This window comes from Cnephaeus nilssonii (genome assembly GCF_951640355.1).
Source record: "Cnephaeus nilssonii genome assembly, chromosome: 2".
In the NCBI taxonomy this organism is placed as follows: Eukaryota; Metazoa; Chordata; class Mammalia; order Chiroptera; family Vespertilionidae; genus Cnephaeus; species Cnephaeus nilssonii.
This window is the reverse complement of record NC_137073.1, coordinates 108971156-108985330: the sequence shown is the minus strand read 5'-3', so window position 1 is coordinate 108985330 and position 14175 is coordinate 108971156. Positions and strand designations below refer to the sequence as shown.

Here is a 14175-nt window from a genome sequence, read left to right as displayed (position 1 = left end):
GAGATGAGGTGAGGTGAGGACGTAGGCATTGTGACGTAGCGTTAGGTTACCATTGACCTTCTGGTGATATGGCTAAGTGACTCATGGGTGGGTGGTGTATGCAGTGTGGCTATGCCGGACAGAGGGGTGGTTTGCGTCCAGGTACGAGGGAGTGGACAGCATGAGATTTTATCACACCACTCAGAGGTGCAAGAGTTAAAACTTATGAATTGTTTATTTATGAAATTTTCTATTTAATAATTTGGATCACAGTTAATTGTAGATAATTGAAACTTTGGAAAGCCAAACTGCAGATAAGGGGAACTACTGTACTTTTTGCAGGAAAAGTGTGACCCGCATGGGCAGAAAACACTGATGCGCATGGGACAGGTGGTGAAGGAGCCCGTACCTGTGTACATCACGGGATAACCCTGTTTTATTCTAAGAGACGGGTCTTATGCTCTCTCACCCTGAAAATATTACAGAGACAGAAAGGGCTGATTTGTCTTAGAAAATTGTATATATATATTTTTTTACCCATAGTCTATTACAGTTTACGTTATGGGTGACTGAACACATATCTGTACACCCCAGCACACACACCCAAAACTGAAATAGACATTTACTATAACAGCTTCTAATTTTGCAGTATACAATGCATTCTTATCTATTTTTTCATTCATTTTTGTTAGAATCCAGAGTTTATACAGTACTTTAAAGCATGTCTCAAATATCATTGGATCTTCACAACAACCTTGTGAGGCAGGAAAGGCTAATATCAGTTCTTTCAAAACGTAGTTAAAGCCTATAACTAAAACAGAGAAGTTTTGAGTGATGATGAAACAGAAATGGTTTGGGGCATCGAGTGACCAGAGGTCCCCATGAACATGGGCACCTGAATGGTGAGGGAGAGGGAGGGAGCTGCAGATGGAGAACAGGAGGCGGATGGAGGCAGAAGATGCTTTGCCTGCCTGGGGATTTTTGCCTGTGCCCTTGAAGATATCTGGTATGCCACCAGAAGTCACCTGAGCTTAGAAGGTACTAGGTTGTTAGTGTCTTGAAAAGCTACCAAAATTAGTTTGCTGGGCTCTACCTATGCAATTACCATAGTTCACCCCCTGCCGTCTCAGCCATACTAATCCAATCCAGTCTCTCTAATTAAGCCTGTTTCCTAAACTTCATCTGTTTGCATAGTACTCTCCTAATTCCTTCATATCTATAGACCACCTTGCTGTTTACTTAATTTAAAAAATGATTTATTTAAAAATTATAAATACTTTTGAAAATTGATGTAAATGCACATAACATTGCAACTAAACACTTTAAAACATACAATCCAGTGGTTTTAAATGTATTCACAATGTTATGCAACTACCAGCTCTCTCTGGTTTCAAAACTTTTTATCACCTCATAAGAACATGCAGTGCCTATCAAGTAATCCCCCCCAGACCCCCCTTCCCTAAGGAAACATTATAACACTACTATAAATAAGAAGCCAAAGTTGCTGTAAATAGAGCATAGCAGTTTTTCAAGTTCTGTAAAAAGTAAAACAATTATAAATACTAGCTAGCTGTCTGCCAAGGCTCCGTGCCTGAAATCGTGTGTTAAAGAGATATTGGCAGGTGTTATGGAGGTATTAAAGACAAATTAGTGCCAAATCAAGACTTTCTGCTTGGTATAATCAGAAGAATTGAAGGAGAATTTTAAAAACATAACTCTCTTGCTATGAGTTTACTGCTACTTAATGCTGTTCCCTTTAGCCACCTAAAATTTGTCAGCTATAGCTGAATTCACCTTCACCTCCTCTCATTCCTCTTCTCATGAAAGGGACTGTACATTACCCCCAAAGTTTTCTATTACTGAGCCTCTGGAATTCAGCATGTTCTATCAGGTATGTTGAGTGTAATTTTCATTATTATCCTGATAGTATCAAATCGGGTATTTACCAAATAGTGAACTAGATGCTTGGGGAGTTTTAAGGAAAGGACAGATATTACTCTCAAAAAATATAAATCTTGTTGTGAAAATTAATTTATGCACAATTAACACAGAAAATAAAACAGATAATAGTCAGTAGGTAAGTAGGTGGTATTCTAAAAGTTCACTGGCTTAAATTATTTGGAGCTTGAGTACTTTTTCCGTAACTAAGACTTAACATGAGTTCTTACTGTGAATGTTCTGTATTAGCCCAGTGTGGCTCATCTTTCTGTGCTGTTCTTTGCATTCCCCAGAGGTGGCTCTGATGTGATAATAAGAGTACTTTGCCTCCCAGATTTTATTTTTCTCCTCTGAATAATGAGCTTCATCTCCAGCTGCTTATAAGGATGAAATAAGATAAACTTTGTGAAAGTGCTGGGCACAGGGCCTGGTACTCAGGAGAAGGTCAAGACGCATTCATTCTTTTACGCAGCCCTTTACATTCATAGTCCTTTTCAATATATTAAAGAACTGCATCAAGACCGTTTGCCCACATAAACCCAGTGGCATTGTTCTGATGTGACCTGTAGAATGTGACCAGACATTTCACCTCCTCTCACTGCTACCTACCTCCACATTAGTAATGGTGTGGTGGCAGTGATAGTAATAATAATAATAATAATTAGAATAGGAGCTAACATTGCTTGCCTGTTATGTACCAGGAATTTTTCTAAATGCTTCCAATGTATTTGCTTGTGATACAGCTCCAAGGCTAATATTCCTGTCTCCATCTGAATGATATGTTAACTGAGATTGAGTTATTTACCTAAGGATACACCTAAGGAGTGGGTAGACCTGGGATTTGACTCCAGGGAGTCTGGCTCCAGAGTCTGTTCCTTAACCAAATCTTTTGGGCCTCTCAGGGAGTGGACTCCCATTGTTCCTCTCCAGCTGAAGGACCATCAGCAAGGAAGAGATGGGGGAGGAGGGGGACGGGGGTGGCGGGGGAGGGGGGGCTCATTCTCCTCTAAAGGTTTGAAAAGCCAGGAATCGCATATGCTCCAGGCAAACATGTCCAATAGAGGATCTGCTTCACACTGAAAAGACCCAACTTCCGTCTGTCTGTCCAGACAGGGCCTACAGAGTTGGGTGTGTGGGGAGCCAGGAGAGAAGGAAGGGGTAGGGGACATAGTGCAAAGGGAGTTTCTAGGCCCTTCTATCACGTTAACAAGGACCCAACTGCAATAGAGGTTGAGGAAGACAAGAAATCAGTTCAGACTCCAGTGACTTCCGAGTCATTCCCTCAGCTGTACTCCCAAGTGCTGTCATCTAAATTGGCTGCATTAGAATTACTTCCAAATTGTATTTCTGGTTTCCTTCATGAAAATAGTGTGTAGAGTCCACATAAATTGAAGAAATAATTCATTTTGCATTATATTTATGCCTTATATGTTTTATTACATTGAGAGAATCAAGAAATGGCATAAAATTAAAACATTTTGCTAAGTTTAAATGTCCATAACTTAAATTCCTTGTCATTGACCAGATCTAGTAGCCAGATGACATCTTGCTGTTTTATTTTTAAACCTAGAAAGAGTTGTCTGTAAACCGTTTAGTAGCAGAGCAAACTTTCCAAATGCTATGAGTTAAAACATATGGAGATGCTAAAGATACTTGCCCGGGGCTTGAATGTTTTCCCACACATAAACCGTGTATCTCAAAGAAGGAAAGATGTTTTAGACATTTCACTGAAATATTAATCTGAAACCCTAGCAAAACACATGATAACTTCTTATTTTTTTTTTTAAATTCTTCATTGTGGAAAGTATTACATATGTCCCCTTTTCCCCTCATTGTCCTCTTGTATGCATATAAGCATAAACAATGGACACAAATAACTTATTTTTATATTGATAAATTGAGTATTTTTGTTAGATATGTTAAGCCCCCCATATCTCTAAATCCACATTCTTAGAAAGTGACCCTCTTGTATAAGCCTGAAACTGATATGGTAGCTGTGTGTGTTTGAATGTTTGAGGTTGATAGTGATTGCTCATTTAGATAGCGTTTCTCCATTTACAAAGATAGACTTGGACCAAGTGTTTCTATTTCATCTTATAAGAGAGTGGTTTTCAGTATTTAAAAAACCAGTGCCTAGTCTGTTTTTCAGTTTGTTAAGAAGACTTTGTGACGCTTTATGTTCTGTACTCTGTTACAGAAACAGTGGATAGATTGAGTGTGCTTTTCAAACGAGTCTTTATGCTTACCCCACATAGTTATTTGCCATGCCTCTCTCGGCGGCTTTGGGGTGGGGTGATGTCGAGAGGGAGGCCTACTTTTTCCCCTTTCAGTAAAGGGCTGTAAGCAAGAGAGATGCATGATCAGACTTAAGTTTTGAAGAACCACTTTGTTTTCCATCTGGGAGATAAATCAAAGGGAATTAGGCAGGTGGCGGGGGGTGGAGGGGGTAAGCGGGGTGGGGTCAGTTAGATTTCAGGTGAGTCCAGTCCCAAATGAGAGGTGATGAGGAGCTCAATTGAGTATATGGAGTGAGAATGGAAGATCAATCCAGAGAAGTGAATTAGAGAGTATTAGGTTACAAGGCACATATGACTTGGTAGATGATTGTGTCTGAGGAGTGAAGGGTGAGTGACTGACTAGTTTGAATGACTGGAGGCCTAAGCCACCCTCCAAGGTGGGGAGATCTGCCTGAGGAAGTGGGGGGGAAAGAGGAGGCTGCAGGGCAGTCGGTTTTGGATGTGCTGAGTCACAGAATCTTCAACTCCATAGCCAACTCAGTTGAATAAGTCAATGAATTTATTAATTACTGGGGCTTGTATCCATACCCATTACTCTCTTTCCCTAAATTTTGACTGAAAAATGTCCTCACTTTTTGGCTTAGGGCTAGATTTCTATTTCCAGAACTTCACTGAGATTGGATTATTTCCTCCATGATCTCCTAGCCCAATTTCCTTGTTTTTGCTGATTGAATTTCCATGCCCTGACCCCATGCCTTCTTTACCTGTATTACCACTTTGCTTAGGACCTCTGGCCCGTGTTAACGATGATTCTTACCAACTCCCTCGGTGCCTTACTCAGCTGTGGATCAGAATCCCTTCTGGATGCATATATTGAGAGAGATGGCACAGTGATCCTCCATAGAGATTGTATTTTCTCCATGTCCCTCTGCACTAATTTTGATGGAAGTCGACAGGATACAACACCGCCGTGTCGAGGCAGAGTGCTAGACGAGGTCTGTGCCCTGTTGCTTCTGAGCTGCTGTTTGAAGTCACTCCTTCTCCGCTACACTGGAGAATTCTGACTGTAATGTACAGATCTACTAATGCTGAGATGTTAGTGAAAATGTGAGGAGTGAGACAGAGTCCTTTAGCATGATTTTAATGGATTTAATAACCTTTTCCTGTTATTTAATGGAGAACTATCAGGAACTTGAAACTCTCTTCACCTTTCTTATCCTGTCTGTTAGGACACTAAAATGAGTTTATGTTGCAAGAGTGAGGCATGTACATTTTTTAGCACTTTGAGGTCTAATGTGCTTTTATATATATTATGGTGAGCTAGTAAGTAGAGTTTGAAAGTCATTATGGTGTAATGGTTACCAGTGTACACTATGGAGATATACCTGAATTCAAATCCAGTCTCTGCCATTTATTGATAGTTTCTCCAGTTATAAAGTGGGGATAATTACAGCACCGCCCCCCCCCCCCCAAGGCTTGTTAGGACTAAATGAGTGGTGTGTGTATTTGCATATGTATGTGTGTATAAATATGTGGTGTGTGTGTATGCACGCTTGGAACAGTGCTTGGGAGGTAGTAAGCTCTCTAATGTTAGCCATTGTTCAGCCTCATCAGTTCAGAAGTTTATTTATGTTTGTTTCTCTGGTTGACTTCAACACGTCAGGTCCTAACTCTCTGAGTCCGTAGTGCCTTCCCTCTCGGTGAACCTCTCCGGTATGTGTCGCACAGAAGAAAGGTCACACTGATGCTGAGACCTGAGATCACACTTTGTGAATTGGTGTGGTGCTGAATTAGCTCTGTTCCTGGCAGTTATTGGAATCTATGCAGCATCTGAAGTTTTAGCTGAGTTGCTTGTAAGAGAAAGTGATAACTGACACTTGTTTTCAAGAGCAAGACTAAAATATTTGCTTCGATGAATTATCTTTTAAGTATTTCTAGAATAATTTAATATACATAGCCTTTAAAGAAAAATATGTAACTTAATTAAATGGTTTTATTAGCCAGATGAACAAAAGCTATTCACTGGCTGCCCAAGGGATGAGTAAGTTAGAACATTCAGAAGAGACGGAAACATGAAAACAACCCCAGAGAGGGCATTCATTTAAATGATGAACAGCAGCTTCATTGTGTCCAGCCTTTGAAATTCTCCCCCTAGTTGCCCATTGGAGTAAGTTTTCCTTAAATAATTACCATATTAATATGATGGAAAAACCTGAAAAAAATTTTCCCAACAACTTTACACTTTCTGGCCATGTGATTAAGACTCAGTGAAGCAATTTTAATCATTATAATAGGACCATGATTCCCCCCCACACTCCCCAGTGGATATGGACATATCTGTGAAGACGCATCAAAACTTCCTCAGACTTTTATTGTAGTTATTTAGAAGTCTATTTAAAGGAAAGCCAGAGAGCTCACTGGGGCTGCTAGCAAGACAGGAAGAAGTTAAAAATTACTCTCTAAATACTTTCTCTGCCCCATCTGTGGGTTCAGGAACTCTGGTCTATGAGCCTTATTTATGCACACATTTGTCTTAATACCTTCACTTTCTTGGCTCTTAGCTCTTTTAGGTCTGAGCTCATTGTATAATTTTCTGTCCATGGCTCTAGCCATTTACCTCTGAGCTGATGCCAGTGTCATCTGTTTTGGGTTATAAGCTCCTTGAGGGCAGTGTGTCTCTTTTGGCTTGGGTTCGACAACACCCTTTGATGGTTATCATGATGATGAAGTGGTTTGCTCCCTTGATTTGAAATATACTCTTGACTTCTGGTTAGCATAGTTTGAGATTTCACAATATTGCAACTATTTCTTAATATTCTTCAACTTTCCATCTGCGTGTGTCATAGCAAAACAACATAATAGCTATGGTATTGTTTGTTGATCATTTTCTGGGTACTAGAAGTGTGTTTGAGCACTTTACATCTATTATTTCATTGAATTCTAGAATTTGTATTATAGTCTCGTTTTATAGATGAGAAAACTAAGGCTTAAAGAAGTGAAATAACTTGGGTCTTGTGTACAACTAGAAATATTAAAACCAAGAAACTCAGGTCCATCTGACTGCAAAAGCACTGCTTTCAATCATGGTTATATTTGACCCCCATGGATATTTGTATGTGCTATTGATTCTTTTATATCTCTGAAATACATATTTAAATTTTTTGTTATAGAATGCTTATAGAGTTCTCATAATTCTAATACCATGCCATTGAAAAACAAGTGTATTTCACTTATTTGTCTTCATTGATTAGAGAAAAATTCTAAAAATATCTTATGTAATTTATCTAACATTGAAAAACCTGTGTTAATGCTGTTTTATGGAACGAACATTCCTGATGGTAGCTGTCAGTGTTGCTGCATTTTGTATTTCCATGATAATTCTATAGCTGTGTCTCAGCTTTTCTGATGTAGTAGTCACTAGTCATTGATCAATAGACTATTGTGCGGTTTTTCTTTGAGAGAATGATGGAGTTAAAAATAATCACAAAATAATTTTAAAAGAACATGCTGACATTTAGATCTAAAGACTTTCTCCTCTAGGCTATAAAGTCTTGAAAGTGGGTCACACTCTGGGTTTAAACTCTGAACAGATACTTGCTCTCTGTATTAGCTTACCTTTTGATCTCAAAGCTGCACTTATTCTTGACTTCAGTGAATTTTAAATTGTCCTTCCAAATTTGGAAATACTGTGTGAAATGAAAAATCACTAGTCACTTAAAGGAGATTAATAAATAAACAAGTTTGTCCTTTTTTGTTCCGTCTCCTGGAAGAATTGGAACTTTGCTTTAGTTGGTGATTTAAATTAGAAATAGGAGACAGCTTAAAAGTCCAGAACCTCATGCTTACTTGAATGAAATGAGGTATAGGGTAGCATCTTTAAAATTCCTGTTAGGACAATTTTTTATTGACCAGAGGACAGTGGAATAGGAGAGTGTTTGTGGGCTGTACCCCAACCTAGCCCGTTTCTCGGCGTTAGCATCATTGACATTCCACTTGTTTTCCAATACTCCATTCATTACGGCAAAATTGCTGTGGGTCTTTTGAACTATTTTTCCTCAGTTCTACCACCACCACAAACCACTGAAGAACATGACCTTTAGCCTTTTCTCTTTTATTTCTCTGATTCATAGCACACTTTCTTATACTTAGAATTTCTCTTCCAGATTTCCCTGCCCTATACTGCCTAGTTCCAGTAGATAGAAACCTCAGGTCACTTCTCTGCTATAGGTACTGAACACTGAAACACTTAATTTTGTAAATTGATTTTTGTTGTTCTGTATGGTGGTGGAAACTATTTTAGAGAGGCCTGTTTATTCTATGGCCGGAGAAGATTGGTGATGGTGGGGAGGTGTCATTAAAGGTTACATTAAGTATTCTAGATCTAGTAACTTCCAATAGAATATTTGATTTAAATATACCTGTAGGAGTTTTGAAAGTGATTGCTAAAAGTGTGGTACCTGCTTTCTGAAAGTAGGTCTTCCTTTATTAGTATAAACTCCCTACAGTTAAGTTGACAAGTATTTATTGCAAGATCAACTAACTAGTGATGATTTATTTCACATTTTAGTTGCTTAGCCTACTATTACCACCTCCCCACAGTATTACCTGGTCTATTTTCTGTTTCTCTCTATATTAGCATTAGTTTTTCCTCCGAAATGCTTAGTCAAGTTCTTTCTTTTGTTTTTCTTCCTCCATTTCTTTATCGTCTTAGTATGGAAAGTAATAGTTAAAAAAATTATTTAAGTTTAGAAAATAAACTATATTATTTGTCCTATTGTTACTTATATTTGACATTTTAATCTTGATTTCTGTTGCCAAGATTTAAAATAGGAGCACTGAGGAGACATTTGAAAATGAGCGTATAGGTTACTATCCTCTATCCAGATATTGAAGGGGTCCCATTTAAGATGTTCTCAAAGACAGTATTTCCAGCATAAAGCTGTCCAGATAAGACAGGTACCAGGCGCTCATAACAAGCAGGAAGTGGGAAGTAGAATTCGAATTAGAAAAGAGAACCTTGTTGGCGGCCCAGTGCCTAGGGATACACAGTGAGCATGCCTTGCATGCTGACTCACAGGGGACTGAAAATGGAGAGGCATGTCTCTCTCACCTAAGGGTGGCATAGGAAAAAGAAAAGGGTAAACAGAGAGATCAACAAAAACTCATCCACAGCTGTTTTTATGTCTTCAGTTTCTTACTGCCAGCTCCTAATTAATTCCATCAGGTGTTCATAAATCGAGAAAATAAGCCAGCACTCTCAGTTCACCTCATTTTTATTGCATAAATACTATTGCCAGGTCCATTATTTTATAAGATTATGATCCAGATCAAAGTATGAAAACAATTCAAAACTGACTAGAATTACACAATACATATTTTGGTGTTTTTTTTTTTCTTTCCGGTTTTGTTTGTTTTTTGGTGAGCAATAAGTGATTTGTTCTCCTAAAAAGAACGAAAACTCATTTGCTAATTAATTCATAAACCCAGAAATATTTTGAAATTAAAAAAAAACACATATTTTTATTGATTTTAGAGATAAAGGGAGAGGGATAGAAAAATAGAAACATCAATGATGAGAGAGAATCATTGATCAGCTGCCTCCTGCACGCCCCACACTGGGGAATGAGCCCGCAACCTGGGCATGTGCCCTGACCGGGAATCGAACCATGACCTCCTGGTTCATAGGTTGATGCTCAACCACTGAGCCACGCCGGTCAGGCTATTTTGAACTTCTAATGACATTTCTTACTTCTATCAAATATAGGATTAGATGAGAGGTAAAATGTTCTTTAGAACATGAATATTATACTTTCAAAAACATTGTCAAGCTTCACTTTTTCATGACTTCCTTGGGCATTTTGGAAAATAATTTTTAGATTTTCTAAAATCTTTTAAACTTCACTCAAATGAAAAGACAGAATAAGAGCAAATTCCCTTTCCAGCCTTTCTTAGGGGAAGGCTAGAGCTTTGTGTCTGCAGTCGCTTCAGAAAAGGTGGAAACTCGGTGGGGTCTTCCCAGCTGCAGTCGATGTGATGTGTGACCGTTGTGACACTACCCAGGCTGTAACCAGACACATCCTGCAAAGGCTGCCTGAACTTCGTGAATGTTCTCATGAGACCTGGAAACAGAGTTGGTGCTTGTTCTTCTAGCTAGCTCATAACTTATACAAGAAAGGCAACAGCTCTGCGTTTTTGGTAACCTGTGATATTTCCAACCTTACTAAACTATGCCTCATGTTACAATGAACTGAGGGACAGCTGAAATCTCTTCTAAAACCGTTGCCAGTCAGTGGAGTAAGTTGAGTGTCTTTCATTCAGTGCCGTGCCTGTGACACTCGTGAACTCATTTGGCCACTTTCCCACGTTCACATTGTTGTACATCAGCTGTAGCCAAATGTCTGTGTGTCAACTGTGCGACATAAAAATGCTGAACGTCAATACTTTTCTCATGAAAATAATTCATAGTTTAGCTTTGAGTGCCTCAGACTCAGGAGACACTCAATAAATATTATTGACAGACTGAAGTTTGTGTAAAGAGGAGTTTCAGAAATATAAAATGGTTGTTTTTTCATGGAAACAATTTGTTTTCCACTTTTCTTTTCACAAAGAAACCCCCATACTAAAAACAGCTCATCTGTAAATATGTAGGATGAGCAAATGAAAATGTTTATTTTGAGAGGATGTACTAATAAGTACTTTTCTTCAGCGTATTTTCTTTATTTGCTTGACTAAAGTGGTGATAATGTCTGCAATGTATGAAGAACCTGTGGGTCCCTTTTTAAAAGGCCATGTCTTTCAGGCATGTTGAATTTTCTTTTGTTTTTATATACATTTACGAAGCTACTCTACTGTAATTTATGAGGCTGTAATTTAGAAACTTACTGTAATTAATCTCAATATTGACTTGAATTTAACTTTTTTTTGTTAACTTCTTTTTAAAGAATAGCATTTCCCCCTAAAAAAGAATTAAATATTCCAGAGAAAAAGGGCTCTTATTTTAGTGATAATCTGTTGGTAGCTAGATTGTCAGAGGTCACTATAAAATAAAATATCAACAAACATCCTTCGTACTCTACCGATTTTTTGTCATCTGGAGTTTATGTACAAAAATAGTGGTTTGAGATATTTGTTTGGCTTTAATGAAACAACATTATGAAGTTGAGCATTTGCTGCTACTTTGTAGTTTGTTATTCACAGCCTTTGAATTATAGCTAAAAATAAGCATGCCTTTTTTATGAAAGGAAGAGTAACTGGACTTTTCAAATATGAAATTTTATTTACATATTTTATTTTTTTGATAAGTTGTGGTATGAGCGCGCGCGCGCACGCGCACACATACACACACACACACAATGGAATATTATTTAGCCATAAAAATAATAAAATCTTGCCATTTGTAAGAATGTGGTTGAACTTTGAGGGCATTATGTTAAGTGAAATTAGCTAGGCAAAGAAAGACAAATACTATGTGGAGTTACATGTATTTTAATCCATGTAAATTGGATTAAAAAATGTTACAGCACATAAAAAAATGGTAATTTGGAGCAAGAATTTTCTCTGCCATTTTGTATTTTTATCTCTTCTAAATTGCACTGATCCTATTGAATTTTGTTACTTATGACCCTGTTGAATTTTACTTCTAAGGCATTAAGTTTCTTTTTTTAAATTATTAACATTGTTAGCATATACTGAATAATTTTTGAAGTGGTTTTAGACATCATTTAGAAATACATAAAACGAAACAATGTGAATTTTGAATGATGAACTCCCTGAAGCATATTCCTGTACCCAACTTTATAAAACTCAAATCAAATTTTTCAAAAGGCATTTTAAAAAGGGTGCTTGTGCAAGCACTAGAAAGCTTCATGTAAAAAGGTCCCTGGTCTGAGATATGCAGGGTAATGACAGGAGACAGTCAGCTCTCTGAGTAAGGATCAGTCTGGGCAGAGGTAGAGTGAAGAATGAAAGTCTAATGACAGTACCACTCAGGTGTAGCTAGAGCAAAGGGTTTTTACTGGGAGTAGTAGGAAGACGGGCCAGGAAGCTAGGTTTGGGTCAGGCCAAGGAGGATGACTAAATCATTGCGCCTGATTTTAGACATTCATTCATTCACTTACTTTCTTACCTATTTACTTACTTACCTTCTTATTTTGCAATGTCAGTTCCCAAAACTTTATGCATATGGAAGTAACACAACCAATAGAAAGTTTTAGAAAGATTAACTTGGTTGAGATGAAAGAAATGAGATCTCTTCTTACCTAAAGCTAATATAAAAATGAAAACTGGGATGAAGCAGAGGAGCATCATGGGAAGTGGGACTTGAGATCTTGAGCAGGTTATTAACCTTTCTGACCCTGTATGGTGCATGCGGACAATGGATGGAGTAAAAATATCTTTCCTAATTATCTTACTGGGTGGTTGTGAGCATGGAAAGTGATAATACACAATAAAAGTGCTGTGTACACTGTGAAGCTTGCATGCATTTAGGCTTATATTACTTTTTATATTACTACTAGAGGCCCAGTGCACGGATTCATACACTGGTGGAGTCCCTCGGCCTGGCCTGTGCCCTCTTGCAATCCGGGACCCCTTGGGGGATGTCGGACTGCTAGTCTCGGCCCAATGCCCACAGGCCAGGCCGAGGGACCCCACTGGTGCACGAATCTGTGCACTGGACCTCTAGTGTGCATATAAGATCTTTGGTTAATCTCTTCCCACCCTACCCCTTCCTCCTTCCCTCTGAGATTCATCAGTCTGTTCCATGTTTCCATGCCTGTGCATTGAGCGTCTGCTCCCTGGTGGTCAATGTGCATCATAGCTAATGGTCAAATGGTCACTTAGGCTTTTATATGTATACTAGAGGCCCGATGCATGAAATTCGTGCAAGGGGCTCGGCCCTCACAGCCCCGGCTGCCTCGGCCGGCCCTCACAGCCCCTTGCAGCCTTGGCTGGCCCTTGCAGTCCCAGCTTCGTCCGGAAGGTTGTCTGGATGGTTGTTCTGCTATTCAGTCTAATTAGCATATTAGCTCTTTATTATATAGGACTAGAGGCCCGGTGCATGAAATTTGTGCACAGGTAGGGTCCCTAGGCCTGGCCGGCAATCAGGGCCGATCGGGGCCTTCCTTCCCCCGGCTGCCGGCCAGGGCCTTCCTTTCCCTGGCTGCTGGCTGCTGGCTGGGGCCTTCCTTCATTCTGTCTTGCCCCCCTGGTGGTCAGTGCACGTCATAGCGAGTGGTTGAATTCCTGGTCAGTCAAACTCCTGAGGGGACAATTTGCATATTAGCCTTTTATTATATAGGATAGATCAGCATGTACTGGCAGCTCAGGGGGTGTAGGCCATTGTACTAGTTACTAAAAGGAGGATTGGGTGTGAGAGGAATACTTGGTAAGGATCAAAGATGATGCTTAGTGACTGCAAAAAGTGTAACTAAAATAAGTTAGGATTGGGAGTAAAAATATATGAGTATAATTCTAAGAATATTGATTGGGAGAGATGATAGTATGATAGTATATCTAAGTGGAAATGGCTAGTATCATTAGACATACAAGACTTTGCTAGAGAGAAAGTTAGAGAATAGCTGAGTGAGATAAAAATTTGGGGATCATTTGCATAGTAGATAACCGAAGCTGTGTGTCTTCATGAGCTCTGGGGCAGTCGGTATGGAGAGGAAAGCAGACAGATTTAAGGGCAACACCATGCATGTGTTTTATTCCCTCCCAGACCCTCCCTCACATGCTCTACTTCCTGTTTTGAGAAGGAAAAGAAACTGTCCTTTATAACTCTCTCTGCTGCTCATACCCCCACTCTTTTTAAAAAATACTGCCTTGAAACAGCAACCCTTCCTTCAACAGAACTTCCCTGAGGGCTTTCAGAACATCAATAAACAAAATGCACTTGATTTTCCGCAGGGGCAAAGTGTTAAGGAGTTGACTGGCTACTTACCACTGGTTTCCAAGGGGGAAACTCTTTAAATATGCATTAGCGTGTAATCCTCTTGAAGGCAGGGATAGTGTTTTTGCA

General features: G+C 39.0%; 1 protein-coding gene across 1 annotated transcript in view; it reads left to right on the top strand.

Annotated features, from left to right (window-relative positions):
- Positions 1-14175, top strand: part of WDR70 (WD repeat domain 70) — a 171312-nt gene that overhangs the window by 104046 nt on the left and 53091 nt on the right. The window lies entirely within an intron of this gene.